The sequence below is a fragment of the Sorex fumeus genome, unplaced genomic scaffold (genome assembly GCF_029834395.1).
Source record: "Sorex fumeus unplaced genomic scaffold, SorFum_2.1 ptg000265l, whole genome shotgun sequence".
Taxonomy (NCBI): Eukaryota; Metazoa; Chordata; class Mammalia; order Eulipotyphla; family Soricidae; genus Sorex; species Sorex fumeus.
In genome coordinates this window covers 4,288,101-4,303,580 of record NW_026606322.1, presented here as the reverse complement: position 1 = coordinate 4,303,580, position 15,480 = coordinate 4,288,101, and positions in this window count along the sequence as shown.

The window sequence follows — 15,480 nt, the reverse complement described above, 5'->3', positions numbered from 1 at the left end:
ATCTCACAACAAATTGTGAGACTTGTTGTTCCTGGTTTTTGGCATATTGAATGCTTCATGAGGAGCTTGCCAGACTTTGCCGTGCGGGCAAGATACTCTTGGTAGCTCGCTGGACTCTCTGAGAGGGGTGGAGGAATTGAACCCGGTCAGTGGCGGGCAAGGTGAACTCCCTACCTACTGTGCTACCACCCCAGCCCAGAAGTATACCAATAGCATCCAAATAAAATTGAGCATCAGACATATTGGGAAATTTTGCAATGCAAATATACCTAAACCCACCTCAAACACACAAAACCAAAATCTTTAGACTAGAAATTTTTTGTGTAGAACAGTGACTCTTGAGGCCAGAAAGATAGTTCAGAGAACCTCTGCGTACTCAAGGTCCCAAATTCCATTCCTGGCCCTAAACATCACCACTTGGTATATCTCTGGTTGCCCCCAAACACCAGCAGCACCCAGTACTGTTGGGACCCACGGCACTAGAAGGTGTAGTTAGGAGTGGCCCTAGGCTCCAAATTCTACCTGGTGAAATTAAAAAAAAAAAAAACACAACAGCGAAACAGCAGTCCTCAAACTTGGCTGCTTGGCAACACCACCTAAAGAGCTTTTCTTTCTGTTTTGGGGGCCACATCCAGCAGTATTTAGGCCCACTGTTCACTCTATGCTAAGGGATCACTTTGGGCAATGCTCAGGGAATTATATATGATGCCTGGGATCCTACCCGGGCTGGCCGTATGTACCAAAAGTGTAGTCTTGTGGTCTCTCTCTAGCTAAGGAAATTCTAAAAACCCCCATTACTGTGCCTGGAGGACCCCCCAGATACCAGGGATCAAATTCAGGGAGCCTTACGCATACTGGGCATGAGCTCTACCATTCTAGTTAGCTCCTGTCTCAAGACCCCCCGTTTAGGGGTATTTCCTTGGGGGCCACACATGGGTGTGCTCAGGGATCACTCCTAGAGGTATTTGGGGTACCATATGTGGGATCTGCCACGTACAGTCAAGTTAAAATCTCCTATGCTCTCTGGCCCAGAAACCAGTGTTTTAAAGTCATCCCAGGTGATCCTGCTCCCCCCTTCACCCCAGATTTGGAAAGCATACTGCACCCCTGAATGTGCTCTGGTTCACAGGCATCCAAGGCCTGCATGTTAGAAAGAAGTGACAAATGAACAAACAAACAGAAATGTGAGATTTGGAGGAAACTAATTTGATTCTTTGAGCCAACTTAATCAATTCTGTATGTGAAAAAAAAAATGCAATTAGTACTCAGAATCATCGGCGTATATTTTGTTAATAAAACTCTAAAACTTATTAAAGTATCATTAGCAGTCAAAAGCAAGAATTTCATATTAAATATTTACATCTTCTTAAAAATCAACGTTTGTATCCTCAGTAATAATGACAGACACTCGTCATTTCTCTGGTTCCCTCATCAAGTGCATGTTTGTAACAAGGAAGTTGGGGATCTAGGTACCCAAAGACCCTTTGATGCACAGTAAGGAGGCAGGGAGGGAGGGCAAGAGGGACAGGGAAAGAGAGAGGATCCGGAGGTCTCTTCTAGCAAGATTCAACACCTCTTTCCAACACGACCCTGTTGACAACACCGGGCCTGCTACAGAGTTCCTGGAAGTTTATCTAGGAGCCAAACCAGCTGACATATCCCCTTGGGCACTTGCTTCAACTGTGGCATCTTCTAATCACAGCACAAACTTCCCCCATGAGCATCACCCAGGGGCGATATCTTTGTTGGTATTGTTGCTCATCTGTGAGTGTCTCTCATAGCAGAGCTGGGGGCTACAAAAGTCCCCCCTATGGAGCGGGCATGGGCCCCAGGGCCTTGCACATCTAGACACGTGCTATACCACTTAGCTGAGAAATATCTCCAGTTTCCTAACAAGGGCTCTTTTTAATAAGTTTTCTAAGTGCACATTAAAATTTGCAAACAGCTGTTCTGATCACTTACTCATATGATTAGAACCGGCTGTGAAAGAGTGGCAGATCCCCCAATGCAAGAGATATTCTGGTCATTCAAGAAGCCCCCCTTGACATCCTGAACAAGACATATCTTCACATTACCATCTTCCCTACCTACTGCAGCATTCATTAGAGAGCCGCCTATTTTTGTCCTACTATCCAAATAGCCACAGAAAAGAATTTTGACATTATTTAATCAAATATGCTCAATATAGGGATCATTTCTACATCACCCAATCAGTTGGCTAAACAGTCTAAATTACCTATCAAAAGAATACTACTGGCTTACATTGCTACACAAAATTTCTAGATAACGAACCAAAACCTGCCCCCAAACTACAGAACAAGATGACCTCTCAATGTCTGTATTGCAAACCATAATGCGCAAAAGGAGAGAGAGAGTATGGGGAATGTTGTCTGCCATGGAGGTGGGGAGAGGTTGGGATGGGGGTATACTAGGGAGACTGGTGGTGGGGAATGTGCACCTGTGGAGGGAGGCATGGGTGTTTGATCATTGTGTGATTGTAACCCAAACATGAAAGCTTGTGACTTTCTCATGGTGATTCAATAAAATTTAAAAAACAAAAACAAACAAACAAACCACTACAGAACAATGATCTCACAACTGGCCTCAAGTACACCCAGAAAGAAACCTAGGTCCCACAGGACAGTCTTCAAATACTTACAAATAACATAACCCACTTTTTAAAGACTTAAAATCTCCAAGCTAAATAACCTTGTGCCATTTATCTGCTTTTTTTAATGAAATTTCCTTAAAATTATATTTTATGTGGTCTTACATAATATGTATTATTTTTGTGTGCATATTTTTAGTTCAAGTGAACAGAATTATGTAATATCCCATTCTGTTCCTTACTTTCTTTGTCATCAAACTCAAGGTATTTAATGATTATGTGTGTGGCTATTTGCACTTCATATGACAATTTCCCCAAACCTTGCCCTTATCTATTGAACCCCCAAATCGTCATGATTTCTCTTAAATTTCACATATTCCTATTTAACCACTGTATTCTTTAAATAAAACACCAGAAAATGAACACCTCATCCATTACGCACAATAGCCTGGAGATTTATTTTGGGGATTGTTTGATATGGGATCCTCCAAATAGGTATCTGTCAGTAAAATCTGGAGTTGTAAGGACACTATCTCATTTAAATTCACTGGTGATTCGTGCCCACCATATTCTCAGGATGAACAGATCCATGACAAGGGAACTCATGCCTCTTAAGTTGACTAACATGGCATTAAGTTCCTTGTCTTCATGTTACTTACAGAGGTGCTACTGTGTTGGTAAAGGTAATCTTATTAAAAGAGACTCAGAGCATTCCAAGTAAACCTTAGAGATCATCCAGCATAAAGTTGCCTGACTACGTGGTAGAAAACTCTATAAACATTTTATGAATGAAGAAACCAAGGGCCAGAAGGGCTCCATGACTTGCCCCAGGACAAGCCAATTACAGCAGCTGAGGTGAGTCAGAAGCCCCAGATGTTCTGATGCCCTGGCCAGCTCTCTCCGGTGTCCAGGCAGGACATGCTCCGGGCAGCATAGCAGAGGCTGTGAGTTGGCTCCTGCAGCTGCCGTCCCTCCCGCCGACCCTGATCTCTGAAAGCAGAGCACACAGACCCAGTGTGTAATGGAGCTTCCGTGCTACAAAGCCTGCATTATTTAACACTGGCTTTAGCTATCTCGGAGAGAGAATAAATACCACTATAATAAAATCCATAAAATATACCAAATTGGATTTTTTTCAGGGATGGCTCCAAGCACAAGTCGGTAATCAAAAGGGTTTCAGAAAGACTGGAAATAGTGTTTGCTGTGTTGAAATTTCCTGACTTTAAGCACATTCTTTTTCCCCATCATCCTCTAGCTGAAGACTTTAGGCAGAGAGCCTGGTGTTGTTCAGTCACAAAAAGAGGGCATTTTCAAAGGGACGGATAAAGAAAGCTTTCTCCTCAGGTTGATATGAACCACCACCAGCGCAGGACACTGAGACCTTTAGCCTTCATGATTTCCTAATAATCCCCAAGGCCAGCAGCACTCAAGGTGGTAGAAGAGGTGGTGGATATACCCACCAGCAAGGTGACAATGCACCAGGAAGAGCGAGTGATCAGTGGTTAAAAATTGATGCATGCTATTCATCAGTGATCTCCAAGATGAGTTTCAAGAAACATCTGGGAAAAAAAAAACAGTAGATGGGTGAAATTCTGAAAACAAAAATGAACAGCACACCACAGGACAATGTGAGTTCAAGAGGAATAATACAAGAATCACAGACATGTCTGAGGAATGGGAAGGTGAATTTGATTAAGAATAACTAGTTGGGGCTGGAGCGATAGCACAGCATGTAGAACATTTGCCTTGCATGTAACCAACCCGGGTTAGATTTCCAGTATCCCATATGGCCCCCCGAGCACCACCAGTAGTAATTTCTGACTATAAAGCTAGGAGTAACTCTTGAGTATCACCAGGTGTGACTCAAAAAGCAAAAAAAATCACTAGTTCACTAGTCAAAAACATCATAAGTTAGAATTTCCCAGAGCTGAGGAATACAGATACACAAACCCAAAAGGTTTTAAGGGTCTCAGAGAAAATAGACTGAAGTAGATAAATTCCAAGACACACTGTAATCAGAATGACAAAAGCCAAAAATATAGAGAGAATGTCGAAAGCATCAATATCAAAAAGGAATTTACATACAAAGGAACTCCCATAAGATTCACAGCAGATCTATCAAATAAAACTCCACAGGCCAGAACAAAATTGTGAGATATAATCTAAAGAAATAGAAGAAAAATGCTAGATTATGACTCAGAATTGAAGGAACATTACAAAGATTCATGGACAAGCAACTTCTTAAGGAATTCACAGCCTTGAAACCACTTGGCAAGAAACGTCAATTTTTTTTTAATTAAAGAACCATGATTTACAAAGTTATTGATAGCTGAGTTTTACTAGCTTATTTTTTTTTTCTTTTGGGATCACATCGGCAATGCACAGGGGTTACTCCTGGCTTTGAACTCAGGAATTACTCCTGGCGGTGCTTAGGGGATCATATGGCATGCTGGGAATCCAACCCAGGTCGGCCATGTGCAAGGCAAATGCCTTCTCTGCTGTAGTATTGCTCCAGCCCCAAGAGCTAAGTTTTAGAAATATAATATTTCAACACCAACCCCACCAGTGTAACGTTCCCTTCACCAGTGTTCCCATACTCCCTCCTCACTCCAACCCCCTCCCTATTCCCCTTTGTCAACTTTCTACATGACAGGCACATTACAAAATTTCAGTGGTTGCTTAGATCTCATGTTTTCATCTGTATTGAGTCTGTTTTTGTGTATATGGTGATACCATTCACCCAGAACACCATATAACTGAAATCCCAATGCCTTTTCACCCATTACTTCTCATTCTCTTCCTCCTCTCTTGATTCCTTTCTTTCTTTGTTCTTCTACTCTCTTGACACTGGGAGCAAGGCTGATATAGGCATCCCCTTTTAACTACAGTATTTTCCTCAGCCAGTATTTTACATACCACAGGTAAGTGAGATCATCCTGTATTTGTCTTTCTTTTTCTGGCTTACTTCAGTCAACATGATATTTTCCAGTTCCAACTGTGCTGCAGCAAATTGCATGACTTCATTGTTCCTTGTGCTGCGTAGTATTCCACTGTGTCACCCACTCCTAATACGTCAACTAGTTGTAAAATAAACTTCTTTAAAAGACACAACAAAAGTTTCAACATTTTGCTATTGATATAGCATTCTTTCATGGCACTTCTAGTTGCACTCTATGAGATTTTCAAAGGTCAGTTTATTCCTAATAAGTAAGGATTTTATATTTTAAATAAAGAATTGATTTTAAATAATGATTTTGTCTATAAAACTAAGCTTAAGGGGAAGAGAGGAAGATGAACAGGAAGCACACCCTAGGACACTGGTGGAACTAGAGTTAAGTGGTGGAGGATGTGGCGTTACAACAATGCATACATAGGAAGTATAATTAACATATGGTAAATCATAGTACCTCAATAATAAAAATGGTAGAGAAACAAAAAGTACATTAATTCTTTAATGTTTTCATTTTGAATGTTCTTTCTAGGTCTATTCAGGTGATTATTGACATCTCTAGAAATTTTTTCCTTTCACTTAGCGATAGCACAGCAGTAGGGTGTTTGCCTTGCAAGCCGCTGGCCTGGTCAAGCCAGGTTTGATTCCTCTGCCCCTCTCGGAGAGCCCGGCAAACTACCAAGAGTATTTCGCCTGCATGGCAAAGCCTGGCAAGCTACCTGTGACGTATTTGATATGCCAAACACAGCAACAATAAGTCTCACAACAGAAGACATTACTGGGCCCGCTTGAGCAAATCCATGAACAATGGGAGGATGGTACTACAGTGCTACTTATTAATGCAGATACTTGGCATTATCTATAAAAATTTTCTAGCATAAAACCAGCATAATCTTCTAAGGATAAAAAACACACTTCTATACTTTTTTTAAACTTTTTTTTATTAGTGAAACACCATGAGGTACAGTTGTAGGCTTATAAGTTGTTGTGCTTGGGTTTCAGTTATACAATGATCGAGTACCCATCCCACCACCAGTGCCCATTCTCCCCCCCACCATTACCAGTATCCCTCCCACCCCCCCATCCCCCATCCCACCCTGCCTCTGTGGCAGGGCACTCCCTTTTATACTTTTATAAGCCTATTCATATTTTCCTTTAAAATTTTTAACTCTCCTTTCCTCACTCTTACCTGTTCTTAAAAGAGAAGATGGAAGTTTTTTAAAAACTTCATTAACTTATTATTGATTTAAAATTTTGCGAAAGTTCAGGAGTTTAGCTTTATTTATGTGAGTGTATCATCACCTCCGCAATCAAAGATCTCTCTTATCTGTGGAATATAGAGACAGATAGTAAGGGAACAACTAATGCCAGAGGCATTAGAACTGGAGATTTTGTCTATAAAACTAAGCTTAAGGGGAAGAGATGGAGATGGACAGGAAGGACACCTTAGGACACTGGTGGAACTAGAGTTAAGTGGTGGAGGATATGGCATTAAAACAATGCATACATAGGAAGTATAACTAACATATTGTAAATCATAGTGCCTCAATAATAAAAATGGTAGAGAAACAAAAAGTACTTTCATCAATAGTATCTGTTCTCCTCAATGGGATGATGCCACTTCTGCATGTCAGATCAAAGGAAAACAATTTAAACAGAACCCCTGGGATTACTCTCTCTCTCTCGCTCTCTCTCTCTCTCTCTCTCTCTCTCTGCAATTTAGTGGGTAAAACAATGGTATCATTTACTCACTTATAAATGAATGATCAGTTATCATTTTCACTTTTATTTATCGACCACTTATACAACACTCATTACATTTCAGGCTCTGTCCTAGGAATCTTATAACTAACGCCTTAGGTGTCCAGGAGATAGCTCAAGAAGTTTAGCACATGATAATGTGTGTGAGGTCTTTATTTCCATCCTTGGCACCACATGATGCCCAAATACTACCAGGTGTCACTGGTGGTACACAGTTGGTGACCTGTAAGCACAAAACATTGAGCATTGTTCACTAACACTCAGAAAAATCGCCAGGGAGAGCATTGCCAGGAGTCACTCCTCTTAAAAGATAAAGTTATTTTTAACAGTTAAAGGATCACAGTCCTTCCCTACAATAAGCCTGAGTCCTATAATAAATCCTATGTTCAAGATTTGAATAAAAGTTCTTCTAATCCCAGAATCCCACATATTCAACTGTCAAACATTGTTGTGGGCAAAATAAAGGCATTTTCTGACATTTAGGATTTGGAAAACTCTCAAGCCCCATATAGAAAATAAAACACTAGCAGCTATTCTTACAAAATTAAAAAATAAATATAAAAAGATAAGCTCTGAGTAGCTGATTGTGACCTAAAGGAAATGAATATAGTGGAAAAGAAATCACAGTGATTCAGTGACATTTGGGTTAGCCTCTTTTGAACAACTGTGATACTTGCCTTCTCAATACAACCTTGAACTGAGCTAAGAGTGATGATATATATATTCTATCATCATCACACCGAAATGCTGTGGAGGAGGTTAATTGTTTCTAATAAAGTTATACTGAAAATAAGAAAATGTGGTGCTACAAAATGAACAATAAAGGAAAAATTTTTGAAAAATACTAATGCAACAAAAAGGAAAATGGGGAATAAAGAGACTAGATGAAAAAAAGGAGAGAAGAAAATAACTTATCCTTCACTGGCAAGACATCCACGAATACAGTACACCATAGATAACTCAAGAAAAATAAATATTAGCAATATTTTATGATTATAATTATGGCAATTGGGAAACTGAAAATCAAAATTTAGTTACTGGGAATATTTGGAAGCTCTCTTAGTTTCTGCTCATATTTTACCCTAAAAGTGAAACTTTTCTCAAAAATCTGTTAAGAATAAAAAGACAATTAACTGTGTGGAGTAGGTGGGTAGCCTGTATGATTTAAATGTTTTCATTAAGATGTCTCACATAATATCTTTAAATTACATTAATATTAAATAACACTGAAACAGAATGGGAGATGCTTTTTATTGTGTTTATTTTACGCACATAAACTATTGAACATGTACCTGTGTATTACCTGTAGCAACCAACATAGCACTTTATTATTATATTCAATTAAAAGGGCTATTTTTAAGAATTTTAAGGAAATACATGTACAAAGTCACAATTATTGAATCGCTTTTACTCTCAGCTTTCACCAGCCACTTCACACACACAATGCCTCATTAGGACAGATGTTGGCTAGGAACCAAGGTCTCCTTTGTGCCATCTGCTGCCTGTCTGGCCCTTTTGTGCCTGTAGTTCGCTGACTTTTGACTGCTTTCCTAAACCTGTAGCTCTTCCCTGAGCCCAGCCTGTCCACTGCGGCCTTCCCTGCCACTTGTGCCAAAGGTCTGGTTTCTGAACGCCCTTCCCTGCTGTAGCACAGCAGCCTTGCATCACTATGCTCACCGACCTCCGTGTACTGCCTTTCCTGGCTCTGCCGTCCTACTGTGCAACCACCATTCACTGAGGGTCTTCCCACCTTCAGGTCCATGATTAAAACAAGGGAGGAGCTGGAAAGAAAAAAATGGGAAAGAAAGAAAAGAAAGAAAAATAAAAATTAGGAGTGTCTTATTTAAGAGTGGTTTGATCTAAAGTATGTCAGTGGAGTGACGCCACCTCCTTCTGTCAAATCAAGGGGAAAGAGCGTAAACACACTCCCTCACTCGGCTTAATGAGTCTTGCTCAGTCTGGCAAGCAAGATGATGATGATGAGTAATTCATTCCTGAAATCCAGAAGATAAAGAAGCTAGAGCTGGACTTTATTGAGAGGAAGATTTTCAGAAGAAAATCTCAACCAGTTCTTCCAATGTTTGTGAGGAAAATACACGTGCAGATGTTTCAGGTGCATCATATATGGGTCACTCCTAAGCCAGCACAGATTTCTCATAGATTCAAAATACAAAATCCTCCAAATGGGCAAGGGACATCATCCAAGACAGACTGGGCAGATGAATGGCTTTAGGGCGGAGGGCTAAGAGCATCATAAGCTGTAGCTAGATAAACAAGGGCATTCAGATGTATCAAGGAAACCACTAATGAAATAATAATGATGGTGGGAATCAAGAAAACAAATGAAGATCTTTTCAAAAGAACCTATAAAAATGTCTAATGGGAAAAAGGCAAGTGAAAACTCTTATTGAGCCCCCAAAGTATTAATCCTCACAGCAATACTTCTCAAATGAGAAATTTCCTCCCCACTGGTGGTCAGATGATTTCTTGGAAAACAGTGTCACTGTCACTGTCACTGTCCTCCCGTTGTTCCTAGATTTGCTCAAGCAGATCCGGTAACGTCTCCATTGTGACAATTGTTACTGTGTTTGGCATATTGAATACCTCAAAGGTAGCTTGGGCTGGAGCGATAGCACAGCGGGTAGGGCGTTTGCCTTGCATACAGCCAACATGGCCGACCAGAGTTCGATTCCTCTGCCCTTCTTGGAGAGCACGGCAAGGTACTGAGAATATCTTGCCTGCCGGCAAAGCCTGGCAAGCTACCCATGAGGTATTCGATATGCCAAACACAGTAACAATTGTCACAATGGAGACGTTACTGGGCCTGCTCAAGCAAATCAGTGAACAACAGGAGGACAGTGACAGTGACAGTGACTGGGCCCGCTCGAGCAAATCCATGAACAATGGGAGGACAGTGCTACAGTGCTACACAGGTAGCTTGGCAGGCTTTGCTGTGTGGGCAAAATACTCTCGGTAGCTTGCTGGGCTCTCAGAGAGGGGCGGGAAAATCAAACTCGGATCGGCCATGTTGGCCGCTTGCAAGGCAAACAACTTACCCACTGTGCTATCACTCCAACCCAGAAAACAGTGACCAGAATTAAAATAAAAAACCACATAAAACTGGAAGAAAATATTGGCCTCCTACTCTTCTGATAAAGGGTTAAAATTCAAGATATATAAAGCACTTATGAAACTTAAGAAAAAACAATCAACCTTTTCACAAACTGTGAAGAGATGAACAGAAACTTTCTTAAGGAGTACATTTGTGTAGATAATAAGTTTCTGAAAAAAATTTTTGCCTAACTTTTCATGAAAATGCAAACCAAACAAAAATGTGCTATCACTGTGAAACTGGCATACACACAAAAATAACAATAATAACCAGTGTTGACATGGATGTGAGGGAAAAGGAACCCTTATTCTCTGCTAGTGGGAATGTTGGCTGGTTAAATTTTTTTTGGAAAACAATATGAACATTTATCACCAATCTATAAATTGAGCCAAAAATTTAAGTTCTGAGCATCTAATCTAAAGGGCCCAAAAATTCAATCCAGAAAGAACATTTGTGTTCCTGAATTCATTGCAACATTAATTACAATAGTTGTAATTGTAATTAATTGTGCCCAAGAACAGATGATTAAAGAAACTATGGTATAAATACACAATGGAATATTACTTAGCTATAAGAAAGACAAAACATAATTTGGGTTACTGCAACATGGATAGAGCTTGAGTGCATCATGCTGAGTAAAGTAAGTCACACACAGAGATATAAGTGCAGAATGAGGTCTCTCAACCAAGGAACATAGAAGTATAGTGATGAAGTAACAAATGGCCAATGGCAACAGAACCTAAGAAACTGGTCTACAGAATTGAATTCATCGTGGTAGAGAGATGGGGTAAGGGAAGAGGACTTGTGGGGAGGACTACCTTGAGACAGTGAAGGTGGGAAGCAAACACTCCAGTAGAGATCATGGTATCAAATATATGCGTGAGACCCAACCATCAACAGTATTGTGAATCATGGGGACTAAAACATTTAAAAAATTTTTAAGTTAGAGGTCTCCAATTGACAACCTAATCAAGTGAGCCTCTTAAAAGAGAAAATATGGGTCTGGGATGTATATCAGCAGTAGAACACATACCCTGCATGTGTGAATCATTGGATTTAATCCCCGTGATTGACCACAAATATGAAATTAAAACAGAAGAGCATTTAAAAGTCAGGGCTGCTCTTTTGTATAGGCGCAGTGTGTTCTGTAGTGGAGGGGAAGATGATTTCTTCCTGCCACAACATGATCTTGGATGAGATTTTTTTAGAGTCCATTGAGATCACAGCTCAGCAGACAACAATTTTGCCCTTATGAGAATAGAACCAGCCTTGACTGGATCCTGAATTCTGAGACCATGAATAGTTCAAAGACACTAAACTTGGGGAGACATCATAACAGAAACCACAGAAATTTTAAAAGATCATCACAGATTACATTGAGAATCTATATTCCGTGAAGACACTAAATTTGTGGATATTTGTTTCACAGCAATATAAAACTACCAATGTGAGCTACAAACTCTAGTAATTGAAACTAAGGTGACCAGATAAGTGTTAAATTACTAGATGATAAAAAAAGGGATAAAGTCAATCATACGTTTGCCTTGCACGCAGCCAACATAGCTGACCCGAGTTCTATTCCTCCGCTCCTCTCGGAGAGCCCGGCAAGCTACCGAGAGTATCTCGCCCGCACGGCAGAGCCTGGCAAGCTCCCCGTGATGTATTCGATATGCCAAACACAGTAACAACAAAGTCTCCAATGGAGATGTTACTGGGCCCGCTCGAGCAAAGGATTGGCCTATAGTAAGACCTAACCTGAGAAAGTAAATAATATTAATTTTATATAAGCACTAAGGTTTTTATTATTACCTGGAATTGCATCTGTGGGATGTGTGTGTTTGTGTGAGTATGTGCATCTACATACAAACTTCCCTGATTATCAACAAAGAATGTAAGTGTCCTATCTTCTAGTCCTATAGTATAGGAATTACCAGGCAACAAAAGAGGCATAGTAACTTTCAAATTTTATCCCACAAATCCTTTTCTTATTCAATATAATTAAAAATTTTTAATCATTATATTATGCTGAAATCTCCATTTTCCCAGTTGGAACTGTTTTCACTGACACTATTTCATTCCAGCATGTTGCCAGCAACCCTCAAGAATAAACTTAACTTCTCAGTCTCCTGATTTTGTTTTATCTTCAGCATTGCTCCTGGATTTTCCCAGTTCCTGACTTCCTGGCATGATTTCCTTCTTCTAGCCTTAATTTCTTTCGGTAGATTAATAAAGACTTAATCTCCTCATTAGCCTTTGTCTTCTTTCCTTAACAGGCCTCCCCCTGAATCAAGCTACTTATGGATGTGGGTAACTCTCAGACCTGATCAAGCTCTGACCCTGACAGTTCCACCCCAGCACTGTCCCGCTTGATTGATACTATTTATAATATCATCACAACCTCCCACAATAGGGGGATTTAATAAAAGCTGAGTGTTCTCATCAGTCTACTTATGGGATGAAAAAACAGAAAAGATAGCCAAGAAAAGACATGGGCCATTCAAGGCGTGAATCTACAAGTACGCACATGTGCATTTGTGCTCACACACATACACACACACGACACACATACAAAGAGAGTAAGTAAAGTAAAGGCCCTCCCATTGATCATCGATTTGCTCGAGCGGGCCCAGTAACATCTCCATTGGAGACTTTGTTGTTACTGTGTTTGGCATATCGAATACATCACGGGGAGCTTGCCAGGCTCTGCCGTGCGGGCGAGATACTCTCGGTAGCTTGCTGGGCTCTCCAAGAGGGGTGGAGGAATCGAACTCGGGTGGGCCATGTTGGCTGAGTGCAAGGCAAACGCCCTACTGCTGTGCTCTCCCTCTAGCCCTACATACAAAGAGAGAGAGAGAGAGAGAGAGAGAGAGAGAGAGAGAGAGAGAAAACTTATGAGTAAATAGAGCAAAATTTAAAGAGAGTTTTCATTTAGCAACTACTCTTTCACAAGTTTCCTCAGATCCACTGTGAAGTTACAACCAAATGTTCCAAGAGAGGGGAGTCATGAGTACTAAGCATTTCAAAGATCTTTTAGGTCCAGGCTGACAGTATAAGAGATGATCAATGACAGCACACCCTGCTCTGAATGCAAACCCAAATCTTACTGCTGCAAACAAGGAATCAGAGCAACCTGAGCGCATCACCAAATCTGAATGTGTGCTCTGAGCGGATGGGGACCTGGTCCGTCTGGGCCCCATTCTACCTCCAAACCGAGAACAGTGTCCAGCATCTCGTTCACATGCCATAATTATCTACCAAATGGATAAGGAACGAATTAATTCCATCAGCCAAACCAAACCCCAAGACGAGCCTGCCAGTTAGGTTTGATTTTAACAGTTAGACGCAGAGTTACCCCTGATCTCTCCTTTCCCCTCTTTGTCTTTTCCTTTCCTACCCGCTTCAGTTTTGTCGGCCTCATGTTAAAACGCCCCCGACTCTTCCTGCACCTCATATCCCTTGTTTACTCTTCTTAGTCTTATCTTCTCTTATTTGCTACATTTTTTTCTCTCTCTCATCCTTTCTTCCTTTCCTCTCCCTTTCATTCTGTTATCCCTTTTATTCGCCTCACTATTCCTCCCTTATTCCTTTTGCTTCCTCCTCCCTCAACATACCCATCATCTATTCTCACCTGTACCTTTTGTGAATACTTACACAGTCATAATAATTTGAAATTTTATTTGTTTTGTCTATTGATTAAAGTTTTATGTTCCTTGTTCTTAATTAACTTATCATTCACGCTGCTCTCATCTATAACTGATGTATATTTCAAACAATAGATAGATTGCTGATGAAGCTATTTGTAAATCAATGTTCTGTGAACTGAATCATATTTCAAGTATATGAGAAGAACTTGGTAGATAAAGGAATCTTATGATGAAAAATTAAACAATTCCCAATAATAGTTTTTTAAATATGAAGTTTCAGATAATGGCTATATAAAATAATGTAAAGTCATTTTAGTTCCATCACATTACTAAGTCTACTCCAATCATTCCTCTTTATTTTTGACTGATTTCCTCAAGACAGGCATTAGATCTCAAACAATAACAACAGAAGTCTACAGAAGGAACTAAATAACACTCCTGTGTGACTCTTCTTTATAGAAATGAAGTCTTGGAGGATGGAAGATGAACAATAAAATGTTCAAAGTCTGCAAATTTATAAAAGGTAAAAATAGAAGTGTTCATTCATTATACATGTGTATGTTTAGTTACTATTATATTTCAGGCACTCGGGTAGGCAGTAAGGGTAAAGACTTGATTAAGACATAGTGCTTGCCCTCAAGGACTCACCATCTAATAGGGGAGAGAAATACATAAATAAATAATTTGGAAGCAATGTGTATCATAAATAACAGTAGCATATATTTAAAAAGAAAGAAATGGCTCAGCAGTGGCTCCAAGTGGAGAAAGCTCCACACCAGGGGAAACTGGGCCCCCTGTTCCCCTTACCTTGGACACACAAACAGTATTTGTCATCAAATTCTTAACTGAGCCATACTTCTGTGATCAGAGTTAAAGGGAGCAAATCAACAAAATTTTAATAGTAAAATACAGAAAATGGACTCCCAAATAGAATCAATATTTTATAGCAAGATTAATTCAGTAGTCTGGATAGAAACCACAAATTTAAGGTATTCAAATCAACTGGAGCCTAGAATAGGCATAGTTCTGCCAACTAGCCCCAACATAACAATCACAAAATTCTTTGCTTCCCATTTTATGTTGGAAAACCACATTACTTTCCACCTAAACCCTCCACATCCCTAACCCTATCACCAATTCTAACCCTAACACTAACTCCTAGGATGCCTGATATCTAGTGGGGCCCCAAAATAGCAAATTTCCAAAGTTTAATGATCTTTGTACATTCAATGTTCATTTTTCTGAAGAAATGTAAAAATGAACACCCCAAGCCCCCAGGAACCTAAAGGCAAATCTTGCTCAGAGGCTATTCACATAGAGGTGAGAGATAACTCTACCTATACAAATTAAATTTCATAAGTGCATGTGCATCACAAAAAAATCTCATAGTAAGATAAATCATAGT